This window comes from Eurosta solidaginis, chromosome 2 (assembly GCF_040869045.1).
Source record: "Eurosta solidaginis isolate ZX-2024a chromosome 2, ASM4086904v1, whole genome shotgun sequence".
Taxonomy (NCBI): Eukaryota; Metazoa; Arthropoda; class Insecta; order Diptera; family Tephritidae; genus Eurosta; species Eurosta solidaginis.
This window is the reverse complement of record NC_090320.1, coordinates 266,469,038-266,494,689: the sequence shown is the minus strand read 5'-3', so window position 1 is coordinate 266,494,689 and position 25,652 is coordinate 266,469,038. Positions and strand designations below refer to the sequence as shown.

Sequence of the window (25,652 nt, the reverse complement as noted above, 5' to 3'; positions counted from 1 at the left end):
TTTTGAAATTTTTTTTTACTTTTAAAATTGTTTTTATTTTTCAATAATTTTTCAAAAATTTTCCAATTTAATTATCTATTTTTAACACTCTGGTTTTTTATTTTTTAATAATTAATTAGATTAGTTGAGCTGAAAGGCCGCGGTTAATGAATAAAACTTCCTTTTGGTTTGTTTTATATTCATAAATTTTAATTTTGGTCAATATTTCGACTTCAATCTGAAGAAATCATCAGGGACATATGGACATGTATGATCGACTTTTTAATAATATTTTCCTGTTTCAAAATTTTTGTGTTAATAATTCTTTTTAAAATTCAATATTTTTTGTTGCAAAAATCATTTTTTTATAACTTTTTTGTTCAATAAGTTTTGCCAATTTTTTCTTTTATCAAATTTTTAATTTTTTACGTAAGTTTATACCTTATTTTTTTATACATACATATGTATTATGTTCCTTATACGTCAATTGTATATTTCTATATATTTTTATACTCAGAGTGCTTTGCACACAGAGTATATTAACTTTGATTGGGTGACGGTTGGTTGTACAGGTATAAAGGAATCGAGATAGATATAGACTTCCATATATTAAAATCATCAGTATCGAAAAAAAATGTGATTGAGCCATGTCCGTCCGTCTGTCCGTTTACACGATAACTTGAGTAAATATTGAGATATCTTCAACAAATTTGGTACACGAGCTTATCTGTACCCAGAATAGATTGGTATTGAAAATGAGCGAAATCGGATGATAATCACGCCCACTTTTTATATACATATATAACATTTTGGAAAACACAAAAAACCTGATTATTTAGTAAATAACACACCTAGAATGTTGAAATTTGACGTGTGGACTGATATTGAGACTCTTGATAAAAATTTGAAAAAAAAATTTAAAATGGGCGTGGCACCGCCCACTTGTGATATAATAAATTTTACAAATATTATTAATCATAAATCAAAAATCGTTAAACCTATTGAAACAAAATTCGGCAGAGAGATTGCCTTTACTATAAGGAATTCTTTGAAGAAAAATTAACGAAATCGGTTAAGGCCCACGCCCACTTTTATATAAAAGATTTTTAAAAGGGTCGTGACGAATAAAAAGGCTATATCTTTGCAAAAAAGAGCTTTATATCAATTGTATTTCATTTCCCAAGTGTATTAATATCAATAAATAGGAAAAACTTAAAATTAAAAAAAAAATGGGGGTGACACCGCCCCCTTTATGACTAAGCAATTTTCTATGTTTCGGCAGCCACAACTCGAAGAAAAATTAACGGATCGTAATAAAATTTGGAACACAAATTTTCCCAATAGCAGGAAATATTTCTAAAAAATGGACGAGATCGGTTAAAGACCACGCCCACTTTTATATAAAAGATTTTTTAAAATGTCGCAGACGAAAATAATAAGCTATATCTTAACGAAAAAGAGCTTTGTATAAATAGAATTTTACTTTCTAAATTGAATTATAACATTAAATTGGAAAATACCAAAATTTTTGAAAATGGGTGTGGCACCGCCCCTTTTATGACTAAGCAATTTTCTATGTTTCGGGAGCCATAACTCGAAGAAAACTTAACATATCGTAATGAAATTTTGTACACATATTTTCCTTATAGCAGAAAATATTTTTAGTAAAAATGGACGGGATCGGTTAAAGACCACGGCAACTTAGATATAAAACAAGTTTAAAAGGGTCGTAGACTAGAATAATAAGCTATAAGTTAGCAAAAAATAGTTTTGAATCAATGATATTTCACTTATCAAATTTTATTGTAAGAGGAAATGGGGAGACATTTTTTTAACGGGCGGTGTCACGTGTTATGTAGAAAAGTTATTTATCTGAAATTAAATGTACAATTGAAGCTCCGCTGAGTATATAATGTTCGTTTACACCCGAACTTAGAACCTTTACTTGTTTTTATTTCATTTTATTCTTTTTTTATTTTTCTTTTTTTATTTATTTTTTTTTTATTTTACTTGATAATTTTTATTGAATGTTATTTTGCATTTCTGTAATTTTTTACTTGGCTTTTTATTATTTTACTTATTTTTTCAATTTTTTTTATTTATTTTTTTCCACTTTTTTGTATTTTTCTACAGGTAATTTTAATTTTTTACATTCGAGAATTTTTTTATATTTAAAATTTTAAATTAACTTTTTATTTAAAAAAAAATCATTCAATAATTTTATTTTTCCATGGATGTAATCGTCTGCTAAGCATTCGTAAAATTTAATGAGTTTTAATAAATTTAATAAATAAATTATTGTGCAATACGTTTAATATTTAAAATTTCACGAATTTCATTTTTTACTTTTCAATAATTATTTTATTTTTCTTATGAATTTTTTTTTACTTTTCAAATTGTTTTTATTTTTCAATAATTTTTCCAAAAATTTTCCAATTAAATTATCTATTTTTCAACACTGGTTTTTATTTTTTAATAATATTTTCCTGTTTCAAAATTTTTGTTTCAATAATTCTTTTTAAAATTCAATATTTTTTTTTTTTGCAAAAATCATTTTTAATAACTTTTTTCTTCAATAAGTTTTGCCATTTTTTTTTTCTTTTATCAAATTTTTAATTTTTTACGTAAGTTTATATCTTATTTTTTTATACATATGTATTATGTCCCTTATAAGTCAATTGTATATTTCTATATATTTTTAAATTTTTGTTTTTACTCTATTTTTTAATTTTGTATTCTTTATTTTATTATTATTATTATATTTCTGAAGAAATCGATTTTGAGCGTAGTTGCTCATTCACATGCTTTAAAAGACCCAAACACGTTCGACTTTTGCGTCGTTTTGGCGTTGCGTCAACAGCTGAATTTGAACACCTGAGTTTTTTTATTGACCCCGAAATTTATTTTAAACTACTTAACATGGTAGCAAGACAGCCGATGGGTAATAGAACCCGTACTTTAATTTTCTTATTTGTTTTAAAATAATTTGTAAAACGAAAAAAGAAAATCACCTTAAAATTGAGAAATTTTATGGCATTTGTTGGTGGTTAAATTTTTGAATTTGATATATATAATACAAGTTGAAAAGAAGTGTTCATTGCATGTTAAACAACCACTAAATGTGTGTTGTGATCATATGAGAACGTTAAAAAGGCACAGGTAAAAAATATGTATGTATATTTAAACAAACTTCAGTTGAAGCAATCAAAGTGCTAAACAACATTATTACATTCCAATTTTTTATTAATGCATATTCTTTAAATTTGTGTAAGTTTTAGTTTGTTGGTTTGCTGCCTTAAATGCCTTTTTGCCCATATCAGCAACATGCGAATGGAGTAAATTTAGATTGTAATCGATTTGAATGATCTTAGCGCCCCCTAGTACAAACATACAAATATACTCAAGGGCTTATCCAGCCTTTCACGAAGGGGGGACCATTTTTTTTTTAATTTTATATTCATATATAAACATATAAATAAATAAATAAAAATAAATATATAGCGTATTTATAAGTATAAAGAGTAATGACGTCTAGGTAAAAGCGAAGCCTGCTTTATAGACCCAGCTGTGGGCTCTAGCAGTCCGTTAACATTTTTATTTATTTATCAAGAGCTCCCTAAAATATCTACCATGTCTAGGATTTGGTAATTCAAAATTTTGTTGAATTAGATAGATTAATTTAATAGTCAGTACAAGGGTAATTACTTTAGAAATATGATCCCCCAAGTGAGTTTCAGATTCAGAAAAATTGTATTTTTCCACATACTTTATTTAGTTACAGAGATGTTTTAATTATTCACGTGTAATCGATACTTATCGATATTTTCAGAGATACACAGTATCTGGTGCGTTTATGCACCTTATCAGTCTTATTGTTATTCAAAGTTATTTATCATTTTAGTTACTTTATTAGTAAGAATATGTAAGTATTATGTATGTGTATGTAGTTATTAGTAAATTTTTGTAAATAAATATTATTAAGCTCATGTTGTTGATGTTTAACTTTCAGTTTGGTGTTCTTAGTTCGCGAAGGGGCGGGCAACGGCCCCCTTCCCCCTGCATACGCCCTTGAATTTACTTGTAGTTGTTGCAATATTCGTTTTATTTTGCACTACCAATGTAAACGCGCTCATAATAATAATTAATGTTGTTTAGCATATTTTTACACACAACAAAAACAAAAAACAACAATAGCAATTGATGCATGCATGGGGCCAAAAACAATAAACGAATATGAGAAAATAAGTACTAAGTGCAAATGCAACACAAAAGCAACAACCAGCAGAAACCAAAAAAGGCACAAAAACACCACCAGCAAAGGGTAAAGAAAACAAAACAAATAAATGTACATAAACTTACACATAAAACAGAAAAAATATAAATCATGTATTAGCAATATGGCAATATGTTGCAAGTTTATTTGTTTGTTTGTTTGTCAAGTTGTGGCACGAATGCGATTGCGAATTGCTTGTGTTTTTGCGTGCATTTAAGTTGTAAATGAAACTTGGATAGTGTGAGGGGAGTAAATTGCTGTAATTTAATGAAGTCGAGCAAAAATATATATTCAGAGCGTGCCACCCGAAAGAAGTCAACTCAATCGAACATAAATAGATGTGTGTGTGTGTGTGTTTTTGCCTTTGTCCCCCTTGTATTCGTTAAATGGGTTGATGGTTTCTTTTTTCCGCACAAAAAAACTCTAGAAGTTGGGTGTAAAAATTTCAGAGAAATTTTAACAGAATTCGTGAAAATTGCAAATAATAACAAGTAAAGGGAAATTTGATTGTGCCGAAGGCGTTTGCTCTGCAATTAAAAAATTGTTTAATCAAAAGGCTTGCTCACTCGCATTCTCTGTTACCAAATAGAGTTTAAAAAGCTTTTAACTGCGTCTTCCCCAGTCGGTTTGATTTGACGTTTATCATTAACATAAGCCAAAAAAAATTAAAACTTCTCACTCACATAGAACAAATCTTTCCAATTTCTCACAAAATTTTCCTCCCTCTCTTCACCCACGAAAAAAACTATCCCTATCGCTATCCATATCTCTATGTCTATCCATATCCATATTCATATCCCTGTCCTTATCTCTATCACTATCCCTTTCCTTATCCCTATCCCTACCCTTTTTCCATTTCCATTCCCACGCTGTTCCTATCCTTCGCTTCGAATTTTTTTAACGATGAAAGCTTGAGTGCAAAATTGCAAATGCAAGATCAGATCAACAAAGAATATAAGTTCAAAAAATAAAAGAGGAGGGAAAGGGGGAAGGAGAAGCAGAGGGATGAGAGCGAATTCAAAGACAATTTTTAAGGCGAATCTTCTCACCGAACTCGAAGGTTGAATTGAGGCAGATTTCATCATCATCATTTTGGCCGTTTCGTAACAAGTCACGTTCACGTCAGATATCGCTGTTTCGCGATAACTTATACCAATTATTAACGTCTGCCCTTACTCTGCTTCCAAAATGCGATGTCGATTGAAATACTTTCTTGGCCGGAGCGTTATCATCCTCTTGAACTAGCCAGCGAAGCCTTTGGGCTTATACAGCACAGAGCTTTAAGCCTACTGCGATACTCGCCGTCGACATCACGAATCTGAATGCAATGAAAACATAGCAATTGTAAAGAAAAAATAGGATAGACATTTTTAAAAAATGTAAGAATGTGCCGATTTTTGATAGTGCAACGTAAAAATTTGAAAATTGGTAGCTTCGGACAAGACTAAATCGCGCTAATAGGTTCAAGTATCTCGATATGCTTTATATCTTCGCAAAGTAATCGAAACAGAACCTTATTGTATAATATTCATATATATTATTAAGGAAAGTTTGCTGATAAAATTAGAGGGTCTTGCTCCAACATCTTCTATACGAAACCGCCCTATATTAGGGCACGGCTCATCGCGAGTTACTCTTATCTCGAAATACGTTGGTTTTTAATTGTGGTTTGGTAGAAATTTTCGCTTGTGTTCCAGAAGAAATCTTAAGCTCTATATAATACTGCCAGTGTTTCGACTAAATTGAATGTCGAGAAAATCGCGAGCCTCACGAGTATTTTGAGATACGAGAATCTCGCGGAAAATTTCTTCTCGAACATGAAATTTAAAGCTCTAATCGCCATAGCTTCTTAACGGTCAATAGGATAAGGGAAAAATGTGAAATAGGGGCTATGATTTATTAGCACGAGTAGCTTCACAGATTCATATCTTTCGTTTGCGTGAATTTGTTTTTTCATACGTGATCGTACAACACGATCAAAAACGTTTAGTAATCTCGGAATTTTATTAATTAACGTTTCAGTGTTCTGTTGATAATAGCCATATGTCAGTGTTGATTATATTGAGTTTTAGCTGAGAGGAACCGTTTTTTAAAACGAATTCTGAAGCAGAGCGCTCTTCAATGAAATAATAAAGGGAGTGATACGCCGCACGGTGACTATCAGAGATTCAGTGAGTGCTCGGTCGAAAGGATCCGCTATTCAAATGTTGGGTTTACTTCTAACGTCAGAACTTGATCTATCTATTTTCAACATGGTGCTCAATTTGTATGACGAGTTCCCGTTGCATAAATAGTAACAATATATTTGCATCAAGGCCTTACTCCAACCCAGAATTTCCTTTGTTCAATTAAAGAAGACTTGAGGTTTCTATCAAATAATGAAACTGTGTGTTCTCAGACAGTTTTGCTGTGGTAGGCCGATTTTCCACTCAAACGTGGATATAGCCTTATTCGAAAATCTATACCTAAAAAACTAAGTACTCAACTTATATATACATACATGTATATATGCGCACAAGCAGTACCTACTATCTATTGACATTTAAGGAAATTGTTTTCTTTTTCTCATTTTGCATTCAACACCTTTAAATGGCTCGATCACTGTTAGCCACCCAAGGTGGTTGTGGTTTTGAGGTGCGTGGCTTGCATTACACCTTATCTGGCATTCGAAGCAAGTACCTTCACACAATAAACTTATAATTATTGCATTTAAAATCTAATAAATCTTCATGGCACAACAATTACATTATACGCATACATGTAATCATACACAGCTAACTTACACAAAAGTCCCCGTCAATTCGTGAAATAAACAGACAGGCCACACTTAATTTGCTTTCGTTGTCAATCTATGTATGTATGTACATCGTACCTACATAAATATTTGCTACCTAAGCTTAGACATTGAAAATCATATCGAAAATTATATAATACTATCAGCAAGTGATTTCTCTAGCTACTGTATTTAGATTGTACGCAGGGCAAAGAAAATGTGTAAAAGAGGCAAAAATTCATGTACAACGTTTGTTTAGTTCTGGGTCTTGTTATGTTTTTGATGTTCGCACTGTGGTGTTGACGTTTGTCATCGACCACTTCTCACTAATAGTTCAGTATTCATTTTAGTGTTCGTCTGCTTCACTTCAAATCGTGTTATCTTTGTAGCAAATATTTATGTGTATACAAACATTTACATGTACGTTTGTGTGAACGTGCATAGCTATTGTCGCCAGGTTGGTTTAATTTTTGTTCATCTTTTAAGGTAGTAGACACACCTATCAATATTGTGGTATAGTACATTTATAGGCATCTACAGTTATGCTCAAATTAATAGACCAACTTGACAAAAAGCAAACATTTTGTTACAATTAATCTTGATTTCTTACTTAATTTTTAGTTTGTTTTAGTTCACGTTTTTTTATTTTTATTTTATATGACTTTCTATCATTTGCTATATAAGTATTTTTATTTATTTTTTTAAATTGTTTTATATCATACCATTTTTTTTTTTACTTTTTCTTAAAATTTTCATTTTTTAATAATTTTTTTTTGTTAAATTTTTTGTTTTTATTTAATTTATTTTTTTTCTCTTTATTTTCTTTTTTTATTAAATAAATTTTTTTTTATATTTTTAGTTTTTTTGTTATTTAATTTTTTTTTCAGTTTCGTAGAATTTATTGTTTTGCTTTTTTTATTATTATTTTTTTTTATAAATTATTTTTAATTTTTTACATTTTTCCATTCACTTTTTTGAAGGTTTTTCTATAAACTTTTAGTTCTTTTAAATTTTTTATTTCTTAATAGTTTTGAAATTTCTATCATACCAATTCTAAATATTCACGCGGAATTTTGTTCTCGCGGATTTCTTTATTCCCGCGGAAAAATTCCTCCAATTCTTTTCTCCTAGGGAGAAGAATAATTGGGGAATAGGAATTTCGAATTTTTGAAGTCAGCTGTTTTGTCAATTGAAATTTCGTTGCGCATTTCTTATTTTGTTTAAAAAGTTGAAAAGTTTAATTATTTTTATTTTAACATTGTTTTCATTACAGCTTTTTTTATAACCTTACTTTTAATTGTTTAAATTTTTTATTTTGTTGGTTGATTTAAATAATTTGTCAAAATTGTTGTTTCAAATAAATACATACAAATACTATTTTAATAATTTTTGTTCAAATTTTATTTTTAAAATAATTCTCTTTAATGAATTTTTTTATAGTTTTTTATAAGTATTTATCATATTTTATTTCATAAATTTTTTTATTTTTTATATGTACCTATTTTAATTTTTATACTCAGCTGAGCAGAGCTCACAGAGTATATTAACTTTGTTCGTATAACGGTAATCCGTAACGGCATAAACTAATCGAGATAGATATAGACTTCTATATATCAAAATGATCTGGGCGAAAAAAGAAATTCATTTAGCCATGTCCGTCCGTCCGTCCGTCCGTTCGTAAACACGATAACTTGAGTAACTTTTGAGGTATGTAGGTTCGGTATGTAGGTTCCTGGGCTCTCATCTCAGATAGCTATTTAAAATGAACGAAATCGGACTACAACCACGCCCACTTTTTCGAAATCGAAAATTTCGAAAAACCCAAAAAGTGCGATAATTCATTACCAAAAACGGATATAGCGACGAAACTTGGTAGGTGCGTTGACCTTATGACGCAAAATAGAAAATTAGTAAAATTTTGGACAATGGGCGTGGCACCGCCCACTTTTAAAAGAAGGTAATTTAAAAGTTTTGCAAGCTGTAATTTCGCAGTCGTTGAAGATATCATGATGGAATTTGGCAGGCACGTTCCTCTTATTACTATATGTGTGCTAAATAAGAACTACCAAAATCGGATGACGAACACGCCCGCTTTAAAAAAAAAATTTTTTAAGTCAAATTTTAACAAAAAATTGAATATCTTTACAGTATATAAGTAAATGATGTCAACATTCAACTCCAGTAATGATATGGTGCAACAAAATACAAAAATAAAAAAAAAATTCAAAATGGGCGTGGCTCCGCCCTTTTTCATTTAATTCGTCTAGAAGACTTTTAAGGCCATAAGTCGAACAATCCTTGTGAAATTTGGTAGGGGCATAGATTCTATGACGATAACTATTTTCTGTGAAAATGGGCGAAATCGGTTGAAGTCACGCCCAGTTTTTATACAAAGTCGACCGTCTGTCCTTCCGCTCGGCCGTTAACACGGTAACTTGAGCAAAAATCGATATATATTTACTAAACTTAGTTCACGTACTTATCTGAACTCACTTTATCTTGGTATAGAAAATCGCCGAAATCCGACTATGACCCCGCCCACTTTTTCGATATCGAAAATTACGAAAAATCAAAAAAAATGCCATAATTCTGTACCAAATATGAAAAAAGAGATGAAACATGGTAATTGAATTTGTTTATTGACGCAAAATATAACTTTAGAAAAAACTTTGTAAAAAGGGTGTGACACCTACCATATTAAGTAGAAGAAAATGAAAAAGTTCTGGAGGGCGAAACCAAAAGCCATTGGAATGTTAGCAGGAATACTGTTCGTAGTATGACATATGTATATAAATAAATTAGCGGTACCCGACAGATGATGTTCTGCGTCACCCTGGTCCACATTTTTGTCAATATCTCGAAAACGCCTTCACATATACAACTAAGGGCCACTCCCTTTTAAAACCCTCATTAATACCTTTAATATGATACCCATATCGTAAAAACACATTCTAGACCAGGCATGCTTAACCAACGAACCGATATCATTTCGTTACGATAATCAACGCAATCAAGTTAATAAACGAGACTTTGTTTCGTTTATTAACGTTAATTATAGTAACGAAATGATATCGGTTCGTTGGTTAAGCATGCCTGTTCTAGACTCACGCCTGGTCCACCTTTATTGGGATATCTCGAAAAGGCGTCCACCTATAGAACTAAGGCCCACTACGTTTTAAATAATCATGAACACCTTTCATTTGATACCCATATCGTACACTCGCATTGTAGTCACGCCTGGTCCACCTTTATGGCGATATCTCGAAAAGGCGTCCACCTATAGAACTAAGGCCCACTGCGTTTTAAATAATCATGAACACCTTTCATTTGATACCCATATCGTACACTCGCATTGTAGTCACGCCTGGTCCACCTTTATGGCGATATCTCGAAAAGGCGTCCACCTATAGAACTAAGGCCCACTCTCTTTTAAAATACTCATTAACACCTTTCATTTGATACCCATATCGTACAAACACATTCCAGAGTCACCCCTGGTCCATGGCGATATATCGAAAAGGTGTCCACCTATAGAACTAAGGCCCACTCCCTTTTAAAATACTCATTAACACCTTTCATTTTATACCCTTATCGTACACTCTCTAGAGTCACCCCTGGTTACCTTTATGGCGATATCTCGAAAGGGCGTCCACCTATAGAACTAAGGCCCGCTCCCTTTTAAAATAATCATTAACACCTTTCATTTGATACCCATATCGTACAAACAAATTCTAGAGTCAACCCTGGTCCACCTTTATGGCGATATCCCGAAATGGCGTCCACCTACAGAACTATGGCGCACTCCCTTTTAAAATACTCTTTAATACCTTCCATTTGATACCCATGTCACATAAACACATTCCAGGTTTACCCTAGGTTCATTTTCCTACATTGTGATTTTCCCTTATTTTGTCTCCAAAGCTCTGAGTAGCTGAGTATGTAATGTTCGGTTAAACCCGAACTTAGCCTTCCTTACTTTTTTTATATTATGTTGAACTGGCTGATGGGGACCATTCAAGATTACGTATTTTTTTTTACTTTTGGTTTTGTTTAAATATCGCAAGATTCCATGTCCTCACTGTCTCTACTAAGAAGTATTTTTAATGTTAAGTTCCCTAAGGAAGTGGTACAACTAGAAAATAAGGATAAAGAGATAGGAAGCGGAAATTTTAAAATAAAAGAGAAGTAGGAAGGGAGGCTAAATGATAGTGGGAGCGGGAACCATGGCGAAAGCGATAGAGATATAGGACTAGTATATGTATGTCTAACCAGAGCGGCGCCGGTAATCTATTCGTATCTTTATAAACTTCTTTTTGCTATTATGAACCACACTTATAGCCGCCACAGCTGGGTAGCATCCCATAGTCTATTATGGTTCTTTTCTTTTTGCCGCACAGCTGTATTTAACTAAGTAGATGTTAAAATGAGATTTAGCAACTATCTTTGCGACGATTATTCTGTATTTAGCCATGTTCCAGGGATTAAATGAAAGCCGACATTTGTGGTTCAAATTCAATTGCTAATCTATGTATCCAGACATGCAGACATACATACATGTGTACTACCAACTACTCTATATGTACTGCTGTATCACTGACAACTCTCATCAACAAAGCTGGATTATTTTTGTTGTGTTGAACCTGTTTACCGCTACTCTACTAACTTGGACTATTGATGTTGTGGCTCTAGATATGGGCGTGCTATAAACGGTTTGTTGCGTTTGAAACGCTGGATACGGTTGGATAAGATTCTTGGAAAATCTGCCACTTTTTTTGCTTCGTAAATCTGAAGCCGCCGCAACTCACTGCCATGGCCATGATTGCGAATACACCGCACTGTGCAAAGGGAAGGCGCCTGAACGTTTACCGTATTTAACGTGATGCAGTAAGATGCGTGTAATGTCCATACATTCATACAGACATATGGATATATACGACAACTGCATTGTGACACGTTTAACAGACGCATTCCCATCATATATATGGCAATTTTAGCCATTAAATCGAATACACTTTGTTAAAGGAATTGAAAAAACCATTTTTATACTTAGTTGTTGTTGTGTAAATGGAAAGTATAGAGTACTTTTGGGTATGGAGTACCTCAACTTCGCCACTTTTATGATCACGTATTTTCAGTGTGAATTTAAATTACCTAGAGATTAACCCTACCATATTGGACAATTGAACCGGGATGAACACTAAAATTTGACCAATGTAGCAAAGCTAAATTGAGGTCACGTTTAACTGTAGTTTTAACTCCTACTGAAAACCCCTCCTACGTACTTTAGGTTTTGATTTGTTTTTGTACATTATACGATATTTTAAAGTACTGAGTCCACTTTGAGTACTCAGCTTGTTCGTAAATATCGCTGATATATGAGCTATTCCTGGAGTCCACAGCCGGGTATAGAATACTTTTTTATATATTTGGACAAGAAGACTTCCCAAATAGTACCTACATTCGCATTAGATTATGCGAACTATCACTTAAACGTGCTAAGTGCTCATAGTTCCCGATCACAAAGTAATCTGCGGTGATACGAACTGCGAAGTTTTACTTTTTGAAGCTTTGAAGTGACCAATAAGCAGCGGTCAACTTCAAACGACCTTATTTAGTTTGTGCAAATTGATATTTTTTTTTTTACAAAACAATGACATATACTGAGACTCGGACGCAACAGCGGCTGCCATCGACTACATAAGTCAGCTGCCACTTTCCTTCGAATGATCCTATTAAAGTGGTCAACGATAAGCTAGAGTTGAAGACGATCTGGGACCGACCTGGGTACCGATATCGTATAGTTCCAACACTAGAGCTGTGGAATGGGTAATAACTCAGACTGACACCAGAGTAAAGTTAGTTCCCAAACACTGGCACGACACTGACATATCTACATCCTATTTTCTGCCAGAAAATCAGCTAACAAACGTGGTGTGAAAAGGGGCATGGGGGATCTTATTGGCAGTTATTTTGACTACATCCCCTTCCATCTCAGTAAATCAAGGCCCAAAAACTAAAATCGGACGTATCTAAAGTTTTCCACTACTAGTGTACAAGCGGGCGCCCGCAACACCTCAACACTCAAAAGCACTTGGAAAGGTAAAAAAAAACAAATGTACTGATTACACAATTGAATTGCGGATATATGTAGGCTGGTAAGCCGCTCGAGTGGAAGATATGAGGAAACGCACAAACGATCGAAAAAAGCTATCGGTGACGTAGTCAAATAAACCCAACTTTATTTCCGGAAAGTTTTGGTAAGAAGTCTTTGGGTACAGTAAAATAGGGGTGGGGAAACTCCGCTCACTGAACCAGGCGATATATGAGAAGATCCGAAACATAGTAGACGCGACCGACGCAACAGAATAGACGATAACGTCGCTCACAAAGACCACGGCTTGCGATCATTCAGGGAAGGGGAACTAAGAATAGCCCCTCGCAGCATGAAGCCCGTAATGGCACCATAACTTGAACAATAAAGTATACCCCAAATCTGGCTGCTTCATACGTACAACAAATTCTTAGAAACAAGGACTTTCCGAGCAGATGAAAGATAGCGCTACTCTCTTAAGGTATAGGCGACTCGGAAAGCACAGTAGATAGTCTTATTGTTCAAGCTGGACGTCAAGATGCCTTTATTCGGTCAGCCTAGGTACTGCCTATAGTCTAGGCAGACGACGTACGTCAATAAAGGACGGTCGATGAGACAACTGAGATGCTATTTTTGGGCAGTGCCATTTACAAGATTTTTTCTGTAAGTGACATATGGGACAAAAGTCTGACATTCGCAACATCACTAACTTAGATATGCTGATATATGTATGTATGAATGTCCTACAAATGCTGTACTTGACTTTGATCAAACATTTTCTTTTATATAAGCTAAGAAAGCTTGCTGCTATAAGTTCTTTTCCATATAAAAATTGCAAACGAAGTAAAATTGGCCTTTAATTTCTAAAATATTTCCTCTTATAGAAATTGCATTGAACATACCGAGTTTATATAGTAGATGTACAGCTGCGGTTAAAATCTTAGTAGTGAACATACTTAAAAAAGAATGTATTCAAAAAGTACCTGGATTCATTTCTATAAACAAATCTAATTTGTCTCTCTTATAACCCAAATATCTAACAGATTTCAAAATTTATCTTATTTTAATAAGAAAAATAAATATTTAGAAAAACTGCAACAAATTTTGCGCGGTCAAAAACTTAGTAACTAATCGGAGTGTAACAAATTGTTAATACAAATTTTACATAAATTTCATATAATTGTGGTTAAATTTTTTTACATTGGGTGCTAGCTAATACTCAAATTAGAATTAAGTTATTCTTTAGAACTGCAGCACAGTGACGTGGCATTGAATCAACAAGTTTTTGGCATCTTTGAACCTAAATCTACTCCCATGCATTTTACAGCTTCCCAATGTTGCGTATTCGATGTTGGCTTACGTTGAGCTACTGCCTCCTTGACATCAACCCAAAAATTTTTCAGGGAAAAAATCTAGTTTTATGTCTCGTGACTGTGGCGGGAGGTTGATCTGGCTTTCCTCAAACTATCTATTTGCTACTTTGCTCGTAAATTTCAGGTCGTTATCTTGCTGGAACGTCCAAACAAGTGGCGTTTTGTCTCTAACATATTGCAGCATGATGACCTTGAGTATATCAACATATGAAGCGGCAGTCATAATATCCCCGACCCAATAAATGGGTCCCACGCGTAGCCAAGAAAAGTATAACCAGGCAATAATACTGGAACATTCATGCTTTAAGGGGTTTGTTGTATACTTAGGATGGTTTTCGGTATTAGGTGGCCGTTTTACATATTGGCGCGATCCCTTTCCACCATACATGACAATCTTCAAATGTTCTTTGGCAAATCGAAGTCTCTTTTGTTCATGCATTATAGTCAACAACGGTACTTTTCTTGGACTGTCTACCTGGATCGTGCTCACGCAAACGCTGACACACAATCTCACCGCTTGAAGACACTTTTAAGGCATCTTTGATCTTAGTAGCAGCCGCAAATGGAAACTGGTTTGGGTATCTGACGACGACGGTCTTAACTCCTCTTACCGACATTGGTGTCTTTCTTCAACACTTTTTGCCACTTTGTTGATACTTCAAGGCATTGCGTACAATTAGTGAGCAACCAATGATATTTTGCACTTCCACATTTGCGATTAGCAGTCGGTTATTTAGTCGCCACTGTTTCCCATGCGCATTTCTCTGCGCTCCCTTTCGGCAGAATCAATCGCGTCATCACTAGAAACACAATTTTACTCACCGCAGTCCATCATTGCATGTCGCTGCACATTAGAGGAACTAAATTCCTAATGGAAGGCCCCTCTCCAACAACTCTGTGTGAAAACGAGGGCAATGAAACATAGGCACTACTAAGATTTTTACCACAACTGTATGTATGCATGAAAAGACATACATACATACATAATTACATATGAATGTATAGCAGCATGCAGATTATACCAAATTAGGATATGAATAGTCAACTAAACGCGTGGCAATTCATAATTGGTTAGTGCAAGTTCCATTTTTTACAACTGAATTGATTATTAACTCGTCTGATGCCTAATTTTAGACAAAAATCTTGTTATAATTAGTTCAGCTAGTTTTATCGCATGATCTGCATTTTTTTTAAAACCGTTTTGTAAAAATATGAACAAATCAATTTTTTAACGAATTTTCTTAGTTATGATATTTCTTAGGTAGAGTGATCCAGGATTTCTCGGCTCCAGTTACATCTGTGAATATTTAAATGTCAGGCAAGTCCTTCCATTGGATCTAGCTGGTTATCGATCAGCGGCAACGTCATCCCTGCGCTTAAGGGAATTGTCCTGTTAGAACAACAAGACAACAGAACACTATAATATACTGTCACGGATATAAGCATCACTAAATTATCCCATCACTAAGGCGATACTAATGCGGCAGTTACTCACGAACGTACGTACCAAAAACGTGTCAGCTGACACGACCTATCTTATGAGTGTGCAATGTAAACGAAAACTCACCGACGCGCAACGCCCGTATGTACGTAGCCCGGAACGTAGAAATCAAAACAATTTTGATTTTTTCCGTAAGAACGTGTCAGCTGATCGCTCTCTCACTAGACAGAGTTGCCTAGTAAACTTGTGTGCGCTAATTTTTTACCGTTTGCAATTTTATGCAAAAACACCTAATTAAAGTTTGAAAAATTGTGAAAATAATGCGAAATAATTATGTAAAAGTGCTGATTATAAATATGTAATCTATTTATACTTATTTAATATGTATTCCGGCCTTTTACAATATCAAAAATTAAATTGGAAAAAGTTGATGTTTCCATAAGCATACATGCAAAATGGTCAATGGCAACAGTGCTTATCTGTAAACAATACACACACAAATATGTTATGTACATGTACACAGACGCACACATTGATTCCTACGGACTTGAGAGTTCGGTCAAACGTGCTTCGTACGACAAACGTCCTTACGTACGGCACACGTCGGTGGGTAACTGCCGCATAAGGCCATGCCAAGCAGTATTTACGTTAATAATTAAATCAAGTATACACATATATAAGGCAGCCCAGAGAGATGTCACACACAGATGCATTTACTTATATGCCTATGTGCGCGCGAGAGACTGTAAACTACAAACATTCACATCAATAATTCAATCTTTATGTATCTACATAAACGAATAAATAATTGCGTCTACACATATGTACGTATACGAGCAGCGGAGCGGCAATGCACAAACACATGCATATATCTTATCTGAGTTGTCACAAGAGAGAGCAATAATTTGTGCACGTAGTTGTGGCTGGCGATTTTGTAGCCGAAACAACTAGTAAGTTCTGGAAATCGAAGAGGTTAGAAGTATGCAGCGTAAACTATAAAAGCGGGGCAAGCGAGTAAGAAGTAATTCAGTTTGAGTTGAGCTATCAATCAGTTTGATTAAGCACGCGATCTGGCGGCCAATAGTAGAGTTTCATTTGAGTTATCAATCAGTTTGGTTATTAAGTCAGCGAGTAGCAAAGTATAAGTGTTATTGTGAAGTACTTTAATAAAGGCCATTTTTCCATTATTCAATATTGGAGTTATTTATTCAACAGTTTAGTGATTCGAACGTAGCAGAGGATTGCAAATAAGAGGATTTGCAAGTAAATTCGTTACAATTGGTGTCAGAAGAGGAATTGTTGAATAAATTCCAGAGGACAACAAGGACATGGCAAAATTCAGTGAATTGAAGATCCAGCAACTGAAGAAGGAGTTGGACAGCCGTGGATTGAATACAACCGGCAATAAACTCGAACTTCAGGCACGACTACGAGAGGCAATGGAATTAGAGGGAATTAACGTGGAAGAGTATGTCTTTCACCTTGATGGCGAGGAGACAACAAAAATTGAAGAGAAAAACGAAACATCGCAGACAGTTACCAGCACAGACTTGAACATGATATTGGCTGCAATATCTGCACAAACATCGACAGTAGCATCAATGTCGTCGCAATTGGCATCCCAACTGGAAGCGCAGGAGACACGAATAACATCGAAGATTGAAGCAAAGGAAACACAAATTTCTTCACAACTTGAATAACAGAAGACGTATATGGTATCCCAACTGGAATCGCAGGAAACCCGTATAACATCACAATTGGAAGAACAGAACGCACCCGTGGAATACACCGAGAGGGTAAAAATCCAGAGTTTTATAAATGGCATACGAGACGTGGAAACGAAGCGAGCTACATACGCGAACCCAAAACTGTCATTTGCTGAAACGGTATCACATGCATTGACTCAGGAAACTGCCTCCCTATTAAGTAAACCAGCATATAAGGCTCATCGTGTAGAAGTAGAAAGGCAGGAATGGGTAGACGCAATTTTGGAAGCACTGAAGGGATCACAACAGAAAAATGCCGGAGTTATTAAATGTTTCAAGTGCGGCAACCCAGGTCATATTGCACGACATTGCAGCACCGGTCCCAATAGCTCCAACAATGTGGGTGGCCGTAAGCGCAGAGCTGAAGGAGATGAGCAAATCTCCAAGTCCACTCAATCGTTAAACTAAAGCGAGTCAGCCGCAAGGGGCGACAGCTGGCTCCCTCAATTGAATGCCCCATAATCTCTATCTCACAAATTGAAAGAAGGTCAAACAATCTTACTGTCGGAGGACATGTGGATGGAAAGGAACGTTTACTGACTGTAGATACGGGTGCATCTCATTCCATCATTCGAGCGGATTTAGTCAACAAGAAGATAACACCATTGCATGGAGCAAGATTGCGTACAGCCACTGGAGAAGACAGCACGGTTCTAGGAGAAGTATCATGTGAAGTCGCAATTAGGAACGTCACGGTAGTACACAATTTTATAGTGGCAGAGATTGTTGATGAAATCATAATTGGAGTGGACTTCTTAATCGACCAGGGCATCAAGATCGACATGCAAAGCAAGACGATGCGATATAAGAACATGGATGTACCACTTAATTTCGGCTACGAGAGAGGCTACAGCAGTAAACGAGTGCTGGTGGAAGAGAGTCAGCGAATACCACCAAAATCCGAAGCAGTCATCTGGGCAAAGGTTGATGGAGATTGTGGGACAAACAAATTGTGGGTTGTCGAAGCAGCAAACAAATCAGCACTGAACATACTTGTAGGAAAAACCCTGGCTATGACAAAACAAGATGGACGTGTTCCGGTAAGAGTACTCAATGAGTTCAATTCACCACTCAAACTGACTAAAGGAGCTATTTTGGGAAGATGCCAAGAGGCTGAAGTAGTTATTAACTGTGAACAGCTCCAGGAACACGTTTCAGCTAGTAATACTAATCTTTCAAATGACATCACGGCATGGACGCAGGGGCTAGAGGAAGCATATCAGAGTAAGGCAAAACAACTGCTCCTAAAGTACGCGAACATATTTGACCAGGATGGTTCTAAACCAGGCCGCACCAACGTTGTGAAACATCAAATTGACACTGGAGATGCGAGGCCGATCCGTCAAGCTCCACGTAGTGTTCCACTGGCTAAGCGGCAAGTTGTGAGTCAAATTATACAACTCATGGATCAGGTATTGAAAGGACTACATTGGAAAACATGCTTGGTGTACCTGGACGACATCATCGTATTGGGCAAGAATTTCGATGAACATCTTAAGAACTTGGAGGAAGTTTTCCAAAGAATAGCTGGCGCTGGTCTGAAGTTAAGTCCCAAAAAGTGTGCGCTGTTTAAAAAGGAAGTAAATTATTTGGGTCACAAGGTAACGACAGAGGGCATCTGCACTGCGAACGAAAAGATAGAGGCTGTAAAGGATTGGCCAAGACCACAGAACCTACATGAATTAAGAAGTTTCCTTGGGCTGTGCACATATTGCCGCCGATTTGTACAAAATTTTTCCAGCGTAGCCCATAGCCTCCATGAGCTTACAAAAAAAATAAAGCTTTTGAATGGAAGAAGGAGAGAGAAGTGGCTTTCCAAACATTGAAGGAGCGTTTGTGCACTGCCCCAATGTTAGCATATCCGATTCCAGGAGCAACATTTATTCTAGATACAGATGCGAGTGGATATGCTATAGGAGGCGTTTTATCACAACTGGTCGATGGACAGGAGAAGGTAGTTGCATATTACAGCCGTTCGATTGGAAACCCAGAGAGGAACTACTGCGTTACGCGGAGAGAGCTGTTGGCATTGGTAGAGTGCGTTAAACATTTTCACAAATACCTCTACGGCCAGCGATTCCGTGTCAGGACAGATCACGCAGCTTTAAAATGGCTACTGCAGTTCCGTAATCCGGAAGGACAATTGGCACGGTGGATCGAGCGACTACAAAGCTATGACTTTTCCATTAAGCATCGAAAAGGTAGTACCCATGGAAATGCCGATGCAATGTCACGAAGACCATGTAGTTTGGAATGCAAGCACTGTTCAAAAGCCGAGGCTAAAGAAGACATTATAGATGTCCGGCTAATGACTATAACATGTACAGATGAATGGGACAAGGAACAGCTAAGAAAGTGCCAGCTAGAAGATGCAGATCTGTCACGTGTTATGCAAGGGCTCGAACGAAATGAAAGACCAAACAGAGAAGAGATGTCAGCAGAGAGTCCCATTGCGAAGTCATATTGGGCACAGTGGAACAGTTTAGAATTGATATCCGGTTGCCTTCATCGAGTATGGGAGAGTGAGGATGGTAAATACAAGAATAAACTGATAGTTGTTCCCAGAAAGAGGATTCCTGATGTGCTCAGCGAGCTGCATAATGGTCCAAGCGGAGGTCATCTTGGAGTCACGAAGACGCTCGAGAAGATTAAACAGAGATTCTATTGGGTTGGTTGCCGTCAGTCGGTCACTGAGTGGATTGCGAACTGCGAGGTTTGCAGCAGAGCGAAAGGGCCCAGAACACGAAGTCATGGCCAGATGAAGCAATATAACTCAGGTGCGCCATTTGAAAGGATCGCTATGGATGTCGCCGGTCCATTTCCTACTAGCAACGGCGGAAACAAATATGTACTGGTAGTTATGGATTATTTCAGCAAATGGCTAGAGGTATACCCAATCCCAAATCAAGAAGCGGAAACGGTAGCAGAAGTGTTTATAAACAATTGGGTTGCAAGGTATGGTGTACCAATGGAGTTACATTCTGACCAAGGCAGGAATTTCGAATCAGCTGTGTTCCAGGAAATGTGTAAGTCATTGGGCATTCGAAAAACACGGACAACTGCATTGCATCCTCAATCCGATGGTATGGTAGACCGATTCAATAGAACATTGGAGGAGCACTTAAGGAAAGTAGTGGACAAGTACCATAAAGAATGGGATACCCGCATACCATTATTCTTGATGGCTTACCGATCAGCAGTGCATGAGACAACGGGCCAAACCCCTGCAAAAGTAATTTTTGGCAATGACCTTAGACTGCCAGCTGATTTGAAGTTTGGGATAGATGCCAATGCGGAGAGAAATGTCAGGAAATCCACTAGTGATTTGGAAGAAGAGATAAGAGAAATACATGATCTGATAAGGCAACGAACAAAGATTATGAGTGACAAGATGAAAGCCAGATATGATAAAGCAATTAATTCAGAAGGTTTTCAGGAAGGAGATTTGGTGCTGTTATACAACCCACAACGTAAAAAAGGTTTGTCCCCGAAATTGCAGTGTAATTGGGAAGGCCCATACAAAGTTGTAAAACGGATCAACGATGTAGTGTACCGCATACAAACCATCGGTAAACCACGAACCAAAATGAAGGTGGTCCATTTGGAAAGGCTAGCAACGTTTAGATCGAGAGATTTGTCTGATCGGGACGATCAGACTTAGGTGGAGGGCAGTGTCACGGATATTAGCATCACTAAATTATCCCATCACTAAGGCGATACTAAGGCCATGCCAAGCAGTATTTACGTTAATAATTGAATCAAGTATACACATATATAAGGCAGCCCAGAGAGATGTCACACACAGATGCATTTACTTATATGCCTATGTACGCGCGAGAGACTGTAAACTACAAACATTCACATCAATAATTCAATCTTTATGTATCTACATAAACGAATAAATAATTGCGTCTACACATATGTACGTATACGAGCAGCGGAGCTGCAATGCACAAACACATGCATATATCTTATCTGAGTTGTCACAAGAGAGAGCAATAATTTGTGCACGTAGTTGTGGCTGGCGATTTTGTAGCCGAAACAACTAGTAAGTTCTGGAAATCGAAGAGCCTAGAAGTATGCAGCGTAAACTATAAAAGCGGGGCAAGCGAGTAAGAAGTAATTCAGTTTGAGTTGAGCTATCAATCAGTTTGATTAAGCACGCGATCTGGCGGCCAATAGTAGAGTTTCATTTGAGTTATCAATCAGTTTGGTTATTAAATCAGCGAGTAGCAAAGTATAAGTGTTATTGTGAAGTACTTTAATAAAGGCCATTTTTCCATTATTCAATATTGGAGTTATTTATTCAACAGTTTAGTGATTCGAACGTAGCAGAGGATTGCAAATAAGAGGATTTGCAAGTAAATTCGTTACAATACTAAACAAATACAGTTTTCTTCCTCCTAGCACGGATCGCTGTACGACAACAACAGTTGCGGAAACTAACTTTATGATAAACATTTCTGGTAGAGTTGATTGGGCAGAGCCTTGCTGTTGACGGCAGCATTTCCATATACACAGACGGTTCTAAGCTAAACGGTAGAGTTGGAGATGGAATATACTAAAGGGACCTTGACCTCCAGCACTACTTCAGATTACACGATCACTGCAAACTGCAGCGTCTTCCAGTTTTTACCATCCAAGTTTTAACCACCATGGAAACCGCAGTTAGGATAGCGACACACAATGTCGGCAAAAGAATCTTAATTTTCAGCGACATCAAATCCTTGGCACCTACTCCTTCAATTTTGAAACAACACTAAACTGTCGCCGATCTCTTCAAGAGATGACCCAACAGAACACCCCACATGGGTCCCGATACATAGGGACATTGAGGGAAATTGCGTTGCAGATGAAGTTGCTAGGCAGGGTATAAGCAGTAAGATTCTTCCTGGTCAAGAGCGCTTAGGTATGCCCCTTGCGAAACGAGCACATCCACCGTCAAGCCGACGAAAGATGGCTACAAACACCGGGGTATCGGACTTCGAGGGAAACCTGTCCAAAATGGGATCCCAAAAAATACCACCACGTGTGCAACCTTAGTATGGATACAATTTCCACACTTGTAGGGGCACTAAATGGGCATTGCCTTAAAGGTAGGCATGCAAAAAGGTTAGGAGCGCCATATCGCGGGGAGTTGTAAAGAGGATGAGGAAAAGGTGGTTCACCTCATCTGCAACTGCCCGGCACTGTGGTGTACGGCAGCGCTTTCTGCATTTCTAGATGCTCTAAGCCATGTTGTGGAGCATGGCGTCAAGGGCCTGGTAGCCTTTATCAGAACGGTTCGAAGAGGAAAGGTAATGGTGTCTTTTCGTGGTATCACAACCGGGCTTATATCGCTGGCCTAAGTGTAGCCACTTCAACCTAACCTAAGTGTTATGTGCTAAATATTGTCTGAAAAGCCTCTAGACACTGGCAAGCCCATTGAATACTTTCTGTTTTAACATGGACAAAATTTCATCTGTCTCACCGCAGAAAAAATAATATACCATACAAATTACTCCCAAACTCTTAAAATCGTTAATATTATTATACTGAGCATGCTTTGCACACAGAGTATATTAACTTTGATTGGATAACGGTAGGTTGTACAGGTATAAAGTAATCGAGATAGATATAAACTTCCGTATATCAAAATCATCAGTGTCGGAAAAAAATTTGATTGAGCCAGGTCCGTCCGTCCGTCCGTCCGTTAGCACGATAACTTGAGTTAATATTGAGATATCTTCACCAAATTTGGTAGACGAGCTTACCTGGACCCAGAATAGATTGGTATTGAAAATGAGCGAAATCGGATGATAACCACGCCCACTTTTTATATATATATAAAACACAAAAAACCTGATTATTTAGTAAATAATACACCTAGAATGTTGAAATTTGACGTGTGGACTGATATTGACTTTTGATAAAAATTTGAAAAAAAAAATTTTTTTAATGGGCGTGGCACCGCCCACTTGTGATAAAATCAATTTTACAAATATTATTAATCATAAATGAAAAATCGTTAAACCTATCGTAACGAAATTCGGCAGTGGTTGCCTTTACTATAAGGAATTCTTTGAAGAAAAATTAATGAAATCGGTTAAGGACCACGCCCACTTTTATATAAAAGATTTTTAAAAGGTTCGAGGTCGAATAAAATAAGCTATATCTGCAAACAAGGGCTTTATATCAATGGTATTTCATTTCCCAAGTGGATTTATAACAATAAATAGGAAAAACTTCAAATTTTAAAGAAATGGGCGTGGCACCGCCCCTTTTATGACTAAGCAATTTTCTATGTTTCGGGAGCCATAACTCGAAGACAAATTAACGGATCGTAATAAAATTGGGTACAAATATTTTCTTTATAGCAGAAAATAATTCTAGAAAAAATGGACGAGATCGGTTAAATACCACGCCCACTTTTATATAAAAGATTTTTAAATGGGTCGTAGACGAAAATAATAAGCTATATCTTAGCAAAAAAGAGCTTTGTATGAATAGCATTTTACTTTCTAAATTGAATAATAACATTAAATTGGAAAACACTAAAATTTTTTACTAAGCATTTTTCTATGTTTCGGGAGCCATAACTCGAAGAAAAATTAACATATCGTAATGAAATTTTGTACACATATTTTCCTTATAGCAGAAAATATTTCTAGTAAAAATGGACGGGATCGGTTAAAGACCACGGCAACTTAGATATTAAACAAGTTTAAAAGGGTCGTAGACTAGAATAATAAGCTATAACTTAGCAAAAAATAGTTTTGAATCAATGATATTTCACTTATCAAGTTTTATTGTAATAGGAAATGGGGAAACATTTTTTTCTAAACGCGCGGTGCCACGTGTTATGTAGAAAAGTAATTTATTTGAAATGAAATGTGCAATTGAAGCTCACGCTGAGTATATAATGTTCGGTTTCACCTTAACTTAGACACCTTTATTTGTTTTTAATTATTTTTTTCATAAAAGCCCATTACAGGCCCATGCAACAAAAAAAAGCGCTTTACAATAATATTGATTGCTTAGTCAATAAAAGTTAACGTTAATATATTTTCGTACATGCTTAATAAATAAGTATATGAATACAAAAAAAGTTCTTGAAGTTGTAGGATGTAGAGTTAAATATAATTATGGAGATTTTAATCTCTATATCAACTGGAACAGCTGTCAAACCCGCATAACCAAACTTACAATTGCAAAAACAAACAAAGCATAAAATCTCAGCAATAAAAAGTATTAAAGCATTTTATTATAACAATATGGATATTTAGAGCACACAGTAAATACATACATACAAACACGCTTTAAGCCAAATGTCACGGTGGCAAAATCTATTTTAACGGTTTTTATTACCCGCACAGAGCGGAGTCAAATCGATGCCATGATTTGCGTTAGAATATGCATATTTTTTAACTTTGGCCGTGCATATGTATATATTTCAGAGATGCCCAAAAGAGCATTGGTAGAGCGTCGGACATTTGTTCGGCATTCACCTACACATCGTGTGAGCTTAGCGACTGAGATTCAACAGAGCAAGCAGTGAGTCGCTTGTACTTCATACGTAAACTCTATGCTCAAATTTTATTTAAAATTCTTACAAACAAGTAAAGGCGTCTAGTTCGGGTGTAACCGAACATTATATACTCAGCGTGATCTTCAATTGTACATTTCATTTCATATAAATTACTTTTATACATAACACGTGGCACCGCCCGTTTAGAAAAAAATTTTTCCCCATTTCCTCTTACAATAAAACGTGAAAAGTGAAATATCATTGATTCAAAACTATTTTTTGCTAAGTTATAGCTTATTATTCTAGTCTTGTTCTATATCTAAGTTTTCATGGTCTTTAAACGATCCCGTCCATTTTTACTAGAAATATTTTCTGCTATAAGGAAAATAAGTGTACACAATTTCATTGCGATATGTTAATTTTTTTCGAGTTATGGCTCCGGAAACATA

The 25,652-nt window shown here is 35.9% G+C and overlaps 1 protein-coding gene across 3 annotated transcripts in view; it reads right to left on the bottom strand.

The window, feature by feature from the left end:
• Mad (Mothers against dpp) overlaps window positions 1–25,652 on the bottom strand; it is a 98,338-nt gene that overhangs the window by 54,156 nt on the left and 18,530 nt on the right. Inside the window, exon 1 of one of the 3 annotated variants that reach the window (XM_067767851.1) lies at window positions 5,302–7,794. The exons of the other annotated variants lie outside the window; for them this stretch is intronic. The gene's annotated coding sequence lies outside the window, so the exon portion shown is untranslated. Of the gene's footprint in view, window positions 1–5,301; window positions 7,795–25,652 lie in introns of those variants that run through there. 3 annotated transcript variants of the gene reach the window in all.